Raw genomic sequence first — 9897 nt, 5'->3', positions numbered from 1 at the left:
ATAGCACAGTGGGTAAGACGTTTGCCTTACACGTGGCCAACCTGGGTTTGGTTGCTCTCCTCCTCTCAGAGAGCCCGGCAAGCTACTGAGAGTAACCCTCCCTCATGGCAAAGCCTGGCAAGCTACCTGTGAAGTATTCGACATGCCAAGAACAGTAACAACAAGTCTCACCATAGGGAGGTTTCTGGTGCCTGCTCGAGCAAATCAGTCAAAAATGGGAGGACAATGCTACTGTGCTATGGTTAATTCAAACGTTGTTTATGTAAAATATGAAAGAATTAAATAAATATTCTATAAAGCTGACTACACCTATTATATTAATATAACTTAAAATAGTGTTTAGAAATGAAGTTGAAGAATTTTAAGGCTATAGAAAGATATTGACAATATATCAAGAAACACATGGATTTTTGAAGAGCAAGAACACGGAGCTGTTGTCCTTTTTTAAGGTTATTATTTTTGGCATTTATAGAATATGCTTTCCCTGAGTTTTTGTTAATAGCTTCCGTTTTTTAGAAAGCATCATAATAAATTATATTTTTTAAAAATATAAATAGTGAGTGAATTCTGTATGTTTGGAACCTGGGAAGTATTTTCCTATGTAAGCTACATTAAACATGATATTTATAACAGAAATACCATCTGCAGTACTATTCACAATAGTCAGAAGAAACTATGTTATACCTACACAATTGAATACTACGCAGTTGGCAGGAAACTGACATCATGAAATTTGCTTATAAATGGATGTACAGGGAAGAATATCATGTTCAATAAAATCAGTCAGAAGGAAAGGGGTATACTGATTGGACTACCCCATTTTTTGGATATAAAAAAACCAGAATATGAGACTAATACCCAAGGATAGCAGAAACACAGGCCAGGAGAATTGGTCAATGGTTGGACGCTTGCCACAAGTGCTGAAGGCAAGCATTTGGAATAAAGAAGGGACCGCTATGACAATGATAGTTGGAAGTGATTACTCTGGGTGAGAACTGAGTCCTGAAAGTAGGTAAAGGAATAAACGTGAGAACCTCTCCCTCTCTCTATTACAATCCATAATAGCCAAAGGATGTGTGTGTGTGTGTGTGTGTGAGAGAGAGAGAGAGAGAGAGAGAGAGAGAGAGAGAGAGAGAGAGAGAGGTGCCTGCAATAGTGTAGAGACAGAAGGCTGTCAGGTGGGGTTTGGGGTTGGGACAGGGAGTCTTGGGAGAGAAACTGGGGACATTAGCAATGGAACTGTATACTAGTGGAGGTTAGGTGTTAAAATATCCTATGATTGAAACTGAATCATGAAAAGGTTTGTAATATGTGTCTCCTGCAGATTCAATACAAAAACATGATATTTAGATTCTACTACCATGACTAACCTATGAATTTGCTGAAATTTATTTTTATCACCTTGGCTGGGCTCATTGCATGGATGTCTGTGTTGTAAAACTTTCTCATTTTATGCAGACTGAAGAGAAAAAAATCATAGGGTTGGGACTTCGGGTGGAAGGAGAGAAGAGCACAAAACACCCTGTTGACCACACCTCAGCAGGGTAACCTAACTTGCCTAATGACAGACCTCCTTCACTGATTTCTTCTTTTGTAATGTGGAAAAATGAAAAGACTTTGCAGGCTGACAAGGGGTTGTCTCCTCCAGTTCTCACTATTTTCCTTTCGATCAGAATTGTTTAAAGATTATTTGAAAAATTTGGAGCTAAATGATTTGTTCTCATATATTTCCCCTACATGGTGTCAGTGGGCATTGATCCAGGAAGGCCAGCATGAAAAAGTTGAGGTCTTTGTCTTAACCACCAATGCCAAGACTACGGTAAGTATGGAATCCAAAGTACAATAGTAAAAATTCAAAATATGTTTGTCAAGGAAATCAGTGGGAATGCAGGGAGAAATGGGTAATTTTTTGGTGGAGGGATGCAGACACTGGTTGTGTGATTAGAATTGGAATATTGTATGACAAATCTCCAATATAAATGACTTTGAAAATCAAAATTGCCTAAATTTTAAAAAAAAGGAGAAGTCAACTTATGTCTATATTTCAAGAAGGCTTGTCTTGGCAAATTTTGGCAGGGAGACCATAGTTGGTAGAGAGAGGGAGAAAGAAAGGGACAGTTGACAGTTGGGAAGAGAAGCCTGGATATCATGGAAGAGATGAAAGCTGATCTCAGAAGATTTGGAGCCATCAGAGTTTAGAGAGTTAAATGGTGAGAACATTGCAGTTTAGATACTTAAATTGTGAGATTGGTTTCATTCATCAGCACTGTATACATAGAAAGAGTTCAAAGACCTCACAGATATTCAGGCTATAATAACTAACAAGTGAAGCGTTTTTTTCCTGAAGCACTATGTAAGGATAATATATTGCCAGGAAGAATGATAAGAAGTTGTTTCTCTTTTTCACAGATTAATATATTAGAGATGAAAACTTTTATACAAAGGAATCTATGATCTTGTCCTGTTGCTCTGTTTTCTTGTCATCATTCCATTCTCCCCCATGACCCTACCTAATCAGGGCTCTCGACATTTCTCAGCAGTGTCACCACATAGCCTCAGAGCATGTGTTAACTGCAGGTAGCTCACAGCTCTCATGTTTGACACCATCCAAACCAGAGCCATCCTTCTGAAACCAAGGATATTTGCTGAAGGCCCGTTCTTCCTTGAAGTGGCAGTCAGGGTTTACCTCTTCTTAATCATTTTGATTACAAATTTAGATGTATGTCACTATACTAGTGACAGGGATTTTCCAAACTATGGAAAGCATAAACTTTTCCATTTCCCCCACGAATTTTGGGCTAGTTATTTTCTATCCACTGCTAATAATTTGTGATAATTAGGAAACAGAACTGAAGTAAAAACAGGGACATTTGTCAATTTGGTGCCATGACTAATCAGTCTTAGTATAAGTATATATTTCTAGAAAAAAAATGCAGAAGAAAATGAGTTGGTTGCTAGCAAAGAATGCCAAACCTCTGACAAGAAATCCTTTGAAAATAAAAATTCTGACTATGGACTGAACATAATTACAATTTAATGCCTCTTTTGCAGACTACAACACCCAAAAGGAGAGAGAGAACAAAAGGGAATGCCCTGCCACAGAGTCAGGGTGGGATGGGGGGGATTGGTGTGGGAGGGATACTGGAATACATGGTGGTGGAAAATGGGCACTGGCGGAAGAATGGGCATGTGATCATTGTATAATCAAAACCCAAGCACAAAAATTTGTAAATGTACAACTGTACATCATGGTGTTTCAGTAATAAAAATTTTAAAAAAATAAAATAAAATAAAAATTGTTTCATCTGCCAGAGTTCAGCAGATGGGAACCTGAGTGAAGGCAAAAGATTAAATTTGTTGACTTTTATTTTTCCTTGAGTATATTAATTTGATTTTGGAGTCAATTTATATGAGAGTTCATCAAGATACAGAAATTTTTAGCGCTTCTCTTGTTTAAAAGTATAGTGATACACCATATCTCTATCTCACATTCTTTTTATTTCTGATAGTTTGACACAAAAGATACGTCATAATCATAGATAAATGTAAATTATTTAAATACTTTTTTGATTATTTAAAATTACCTTATAGAATTACATTATAGAATTTCATAAATTTTAGGATTATGCAGAATCAACTTGCATGTATCATATTACACTCACTACTGAAAGGCCTACTCTGTCATTCACCATTGTTCAGTTTTTCCACTTTGATTATACTTTTCGATCTGGTAACTAAATAGTCTCATAGTTCTAAAGTTTGTTTTTATTGCTTTGAAAAGATCAAAATTATGTAATTTTCAACATTGGATGAAACTAGAGCATATCATGCATGTAAAGTTAGCCTTAAGGAAAGGAACAGATACAGAGAGATTTTTCTCATATGTGGGATGTAAAGACACACAGCAAGATAGCAACAAAAGTTCAAGAGCAATGTAAGGGGAGAACTGATCCACACAATTGGGTCAGGGGATTAGGAGGGAGGGATTCTGGGGGATTGGGTGAGAGGGAGGGTTTGTTCTTTGAGAGAATGAGGAGTGTCATGTTGGAATTATGTGTATGAGAAACCATTGTTAATTGAATTATATATCATAAAATATAAATAATGTTTAGAGGTTTGTCTGTCTCATTTTATTTTTTTAATTTGTTTTCTCCATATTCCACATATGCCTGAATTTGTAGGATGCCTATTTTTCTCTGCCTGGTTTTTGTCAATAAACATAATTTCCTCATGTTATACATTTTATATACAAATAATAAGAAGATTTCACTTCATACAACTGAGTAGTATTCCATTGCTTTACCACCTTTCATTTTCAAAATTTGTGGTTTAAAAGATACAAATATTGGTTTTAAGAATGCTCTGGGGTTTTAAAATTTTAGTTTAGTGAAACAAAATATATTTTATTGAAAAACTCTTAGAAACTTGTGAAACAGTTGTAGGGTGGAATGGAATATATGTTCAAGCGAGAACAGTCATTTAACAAAACAAGCAAAGAGAGACATAGAGAAAGGTAGCACGGAATTTCTTCAAGGGAGAACACAAGTTTGAGGAACAAGCCCACTCTGGTAGTTTAGGAATAAGAACTTGGATTGGTATGAACTTAACTTGTGCACTTTAGGGGAGAACCTGAGTGAAACTATTATAAGTACGTTCAGGATCATTATACACTGGAGTCTGCACTTGCACTGAGGAGGGTAGAGATTTATTTGGGGAGACCGGACTATAGAGAACAGTAATATTATAACATTAATGATAGTATCTTACCGTGGGATTCCAAATAATCTGTAACAGTGGCGTCAGAAATGATAACATTCTTAGGTATTTGGGTTTCCTGTGGAAACAACGGGAAAGCTGAGTTTATGCTCTGGATGCCTCCAACTGAAACAAGGTCAACAATTCATGAATGAAAAATTTCAAGTTAAATGGATCAAGGATTCTGATCCCAGTGGAAGGCTAGCTTTCGGGTGGACAATTTCTACTGATGTCCTGATGTAGGTTCTGATCCTGGGATACGTAACAGAAAGGAGGTAGTGACAGGTATCCTCAGAAGTGAAGCCTCTGAGACAGAATTCATTCATGCCAACTTATGGGTTATCAATGTTTGCTCATGGGTGCTACCATTATAACATGCCATTCAATGGTTCTGTGGTTTCAATTTACTGTGTCAATGTAAAGATGAAGTTTCCAAATGGAAGGTAAAAATCTGAGGCACTCAAGATGATGAATTATGGGGGGGGGGAGCTGGAGCTATAGTACAGCAGGTAGGGCATTTGCCTTGCACACGGCATACCCAGGTTAGATTCCCAGCATCCTGTATGGTCCCCCCAAGCACTGTGAGGAGTAATTCCTGAGTGCAGAGCCAGGAGTAACCACTGTGCATCGCCACGTGTGACCCAAAAACGCAAAGAATGATGATCTGGGATTGATCCTTAGCATTGCAAACGGCATTATTTTTTAATTTTTAATTTTTTTCTTTCTTTCTTGCTTGCTTGCTTCCTTGCTTGCTTTTTTGTTTTTTGGGTCGCACCTGGGTATGTATAGGGATTATTTTTTATTTTTAAAAAAACTTATAATTTTACCTTTTTACCTGTGGTTTAAAAGTAAATCTAAAATATTTTAGAATAAATATATGTGAAGAAGAATAAAATTCACGGGAACTATTTAGTGTTCTTAATGATACAGGAGTCAGAATTTTGAGCTTAATTGTATGGGTATTGCATAAATCATTTTTCCCCATTATGTGGACTGTCTTTCGATCATGGTCACCATTTTTTCTGAGTTGCAGAAACTTCTTAGTTTAATGTAGTCTCATTTGTTTATCTTCACTTCCTCTTCCTTGGTCAGTGGTGTTTCATTCTAGAAGTTTCCCTTAGCTTTAATGTCATGAAGGGATCTTCCCACATTTTTCTCCATATATCTTAAGAATTCAAGTATGATAGTGAGGTCTTTAATACATTTTATTCTGAGTTTGTGCCTGGCACTATAAAGAGGTCTGAGTTCATTTTTTTTGCATATTGCTGTCCAGTTTTCCCAGCACCAGTTGCTGAAGAGACTTCCTAGCTCAATTTCATATTTCTTGAGCCTTTAAGAAAGATTAGGTAATAATAATCTGAGGGCCAGCGTCAGGATAGTTGACTATATTCCATTGATCTTAGGCCTGTCTTTATCTGAATATCATGATATTTTGATTACTAAAACTTTGTAGTAGGGTTTGTAGTTGGGGAAGGTGTTCCCTTCTTCTTTTTACCAAAGATTGCTTTAGCTCTTTATGGGAGTTTATGGTTTTGTATGAGTTTCAAGAGTGTTTAATCTATTTATTTGAAAAATGTTATGGGTATCCTTATAGAAAGTGCATTAAATCTTTATAGAGCTTTGGGGTGTATTGCCATTTTGACAGTGTTAAACCTCTCAATCCATGAGCATGGGATGAGATTCCATTTCCTCATAATACTCTCTTATTTCGTGAAGTAGTGTTTTGTAGGTTTTTTTTTTTTTTTGGTATAGTTCCTTAACCTTTTTAGTTGATTCTATTATACTCTATTTTCTGAGGTATTATTGTGAATGGGATTGTTTTTCTCTATCTCTTTTTTCTCTTTCATTATTAATATATGGGAAAGCCATGGAGTACCAGATATTGATTTTGTAATATGCTACAATTCTAAACAAATCTGTTGTTCCCAGGAGCTTTTTTGTAGATTCTTTGGGATTTTATAAGTATAGTATCATGTCATCTCCAAATAGTAAAAGCTTGAGTTCTTCCTTTTTTATATGGATGCCCTTGATATCTTTTTTTTTTTTTACCGAAATCATATGGCAAGTACTTTAAGTACTATGTTGAATAGGAGTGGTGAGAGTGGGTAACTTGTTTTGTGCCTGATTGTATTCTGGGATTCTATTTCATTGATTTCTGCTCCAAGACTTTGGATTTTCCCCCTTGAGAATAATGCTTGCTGTGGGTTTGTGGTAATTTGCTTTGATTAGATTGAGGAAAGTACTTTCAACTCCAATTTTGTTGAGAGTTTTTCATCATGAATGGGTGCTGGATCTTATCAAATGCTTTATCTACATCTATTGATATAATCATATGACTTTTATCTTTATTTTATTGAGATGTTGTATTCTATTGATTGACTAGAGAATGTTAAGCAATCCTTGCATCCCCAAGATAAACCTACTTGGTCATAGTGTGTGATCTTTTGTTGAGTTTCTGGATTCTCTTTGCTGGTATTTTCTTGAAAATCTTTGTATCTGTATTCATCAAGGAAATAGGTCTGTAATTTTCTTTTTTTGTGGTATCTCTATCGATTTGAGTATTAGGGTGATCTTTGCCTCATAAAAACTATTTGGGAGTATTTCTGTTTCTTCACTTTCCTGGAAAATCTTAAAAATGTTGGAAGCAGTTTCTCTTTAAAGGTTTGAAGTAGTTCAATATTGAATCCATCTGGGCCATGGATTCTGTTTGCAGGTGTACTTTTGACCATCATTTCAATTTCCTTGTTTGTGATAGGTTCAAGTATTCCAAATCTTCTTGGTTCAGCCTTGGGAGGCAATTGGAATCCAATAATTTATCAAATTTTTTCAAGATTCTCTCATTTCGTGCTGCAAAGATTCTCAAAATAATCTCTGATGATCCTATGGATTTCGGTACTTTCTATTAGGATACTCCCCTTTGCATTTCTGATTCGATTTATTAGAATTCTTTCTCTTTGTTTCATTGAGAGGCTTCTCATGGTTTATTGATCTTATTTATTTTCTCAAAGAACCAGCTTTTGCTTTTATTGGTCTTTTGGATTGTATTTTGGGATTCTAGCTCATTGATGTCTGGTACAAGTTTTATTATTTCCTTCCTCCAGCCTAGTTTGGACTACTTTTCTTGGTCATTTTCCAAAATCTTGAGCTCTAATTTATTCATGTAGGCCCTTTCTTTCTTCCTGATGAATTCTGGCAGATCTATAATCTTTCCTCTTAACACTGCTTTTGCTGTGTCCCACAAGTTCTGGTAGCTCGTGTCCTCATTCTCATTTGTTTCTGGAAACTTTTTATTTCCTCTTTGATTTCTTTTCTAAGCCAATGGTTGTTCATTACTTCCCTTAAAGAAAAGATTTCCTTGCTGAGATTCAGTCTGTTTGATCTATGGAGAAGTGACAAAGAAGTGTTGAAATCTCCTTCTAGTATTGTGTTGCTATCAATGTTTTTCTATAAGTCAATTAGAAGTTGTTTTTAAGTATTTTGCTGGTCTGTCATTAGGATCATATACATTGAGGAGGGTGAGTTCTTTCTGATGTACATATTCCATGATCATTAAGAAATGACCTTCACTGTCTCTGATAACCTTTAGCCTGAAGTCCATGTGGTCTGATACTAGTATGGCCACTCCAGCTTTGTGGAGGTCATATTTTCTTGAAAACTTATTTCCCACTCTTTTACTTTTAGCCCATGGGTGCTTTGATTGTTCAGACGTGTTTCTTGCAGGCAGCAGATCGTTGGTTTCAGTTTTCTAATTCATCTTCCTATTCTGTGCCTCTTAATTGGCACATTTAGTCTATTGACATTGAGAGAGATTGTTGTGATGGGGACTTGTGCTCTCTTTATGTAGAATTTTTGTACTTGTGGGGATTTTCTTAGCTTAAAGTAGACCTGGTCATTCTTCTTGCAACAAAAATATGGAATGCTTTACAAGTATGCGTATCATCTGTGTGCAAGGACCATGCTCATCATTTTATCATTTCAATTTTAGTAAATGTGTTAAACTTAGTAGGAGTTAATTTTTCCATATTTTCTCTTCTTATTACTTTGAGTGTTGTCCTTCCTCACTCCTATGGCAGACAATGATTCCTAATCAAGGAGTGTATTTCAAAGCAGCATGCATAAATAGATTTAGAAATTTAATGTCCCAGAAAGAAAAATATGGTTTTTACCATATTATCTTTTACCATACCCTAGGCATCAGTTTTACAAAATAATTCTTTTGGAAGGTGGTATATGAGGTTGTTTAATGTCGTTCCCTGAAACCTTAATTAAGACCATTAAACTAGAGCCTTTTGCTGTTCTCACCTCAGTCCCCTATACATCTCCAGGAAAAGGTGGATGGTGTTGTCTGCACTTTGACCACCTTGAATGTATGTAGGATTTTTCTCCTGAAGAATGAGGTGAGAAGCATATTGATGATTTCATTCCACCTTATTACAAGTTCAACTTGAACGGAAGGTGAGAATCATGTGGCTCCTATAAAGGACAGAACAAAGGGTCTCAGTGAAGTTTAATGGCCAACTCACATTAACAACATAGATGACTCATAGTAACCTGTGTGCATCTTTCTGTATAGTGAGTTTCATATCTACTTATAGTGATTCTCAGTAATGACACATGGTCAAAACGGATCTGTAATTAAAAATCTAGTTCTCTGAGCAGAGTGGGGTCTCTGACGTGATTGAACAAGTGTGTAGTAATTTATTACTAAGCACATAAGTATTTTCAATGATGTGTACTTTTCGGTCTAAAATTAATTCCAAATATGTCTAAAACAACAATCTCCTGACCTCGCACCTGGCTTTCCTCACTGGGGCCCCTTGGAGGTGGCGTGGTGAGATTCCCTCACCCCACTGAGCAGAGCCCCGGCAGCTGAAGACCTCTGCAACCAGCCATAGGTACGCTTAAGACCACTCTTCCCAAGCTTGAAGGAGCCTCATGCATGAAGGAACTGGAAGAGGAACCCAAATGTGCGGGACCGGGGGATGAGATCTCCATGGCTGCTCAGATCAAGACTGTGCCCCCTCCTTCCAGATCCCCCATCTTCTAGTAATTAAGTGTTACAACCACGAACTACCCCTGGATCCATGTAATGCCATCAATAGCCAACATCCAGAGACTGGATCTTATTTAGAAGACAGCAAC

General features: G+C 36.5%; 1 pseudogene; it reads right to left on the bottom strand.

The window, feature by feature from the left end:
- Positions 1 to 8660: 8660 nt before the first annotated feature.
- On the bottom strand, positions 8661 to 8754 carry LOC130037050 (uncharacterized; annotated as a pseudogene).
- Between the last annotated feature and the right edge of the window lie 1143 nt (positions 8755 to 9897).

The sequence above is a fragment of the Sorex fumeus genome, unplaced genomic scaffold (genome assembly GCF_029834395.1).
Source record: "Sorex fumeus unplaced genomic scaffold, SorFum_2.1 ptg000070l, whole genome shotgun sequence".
Lineage (NCBI taxonomy): Eukaryota > Metazoa > Chordata > Mammalia > Eulipotyphla > Soricidae > Sorex > Sorex fumeus.
Note: the sequence above shows the minus strand (reverse complement) of the source record. Positions and strands in the feature narration are given on the sequence as shown.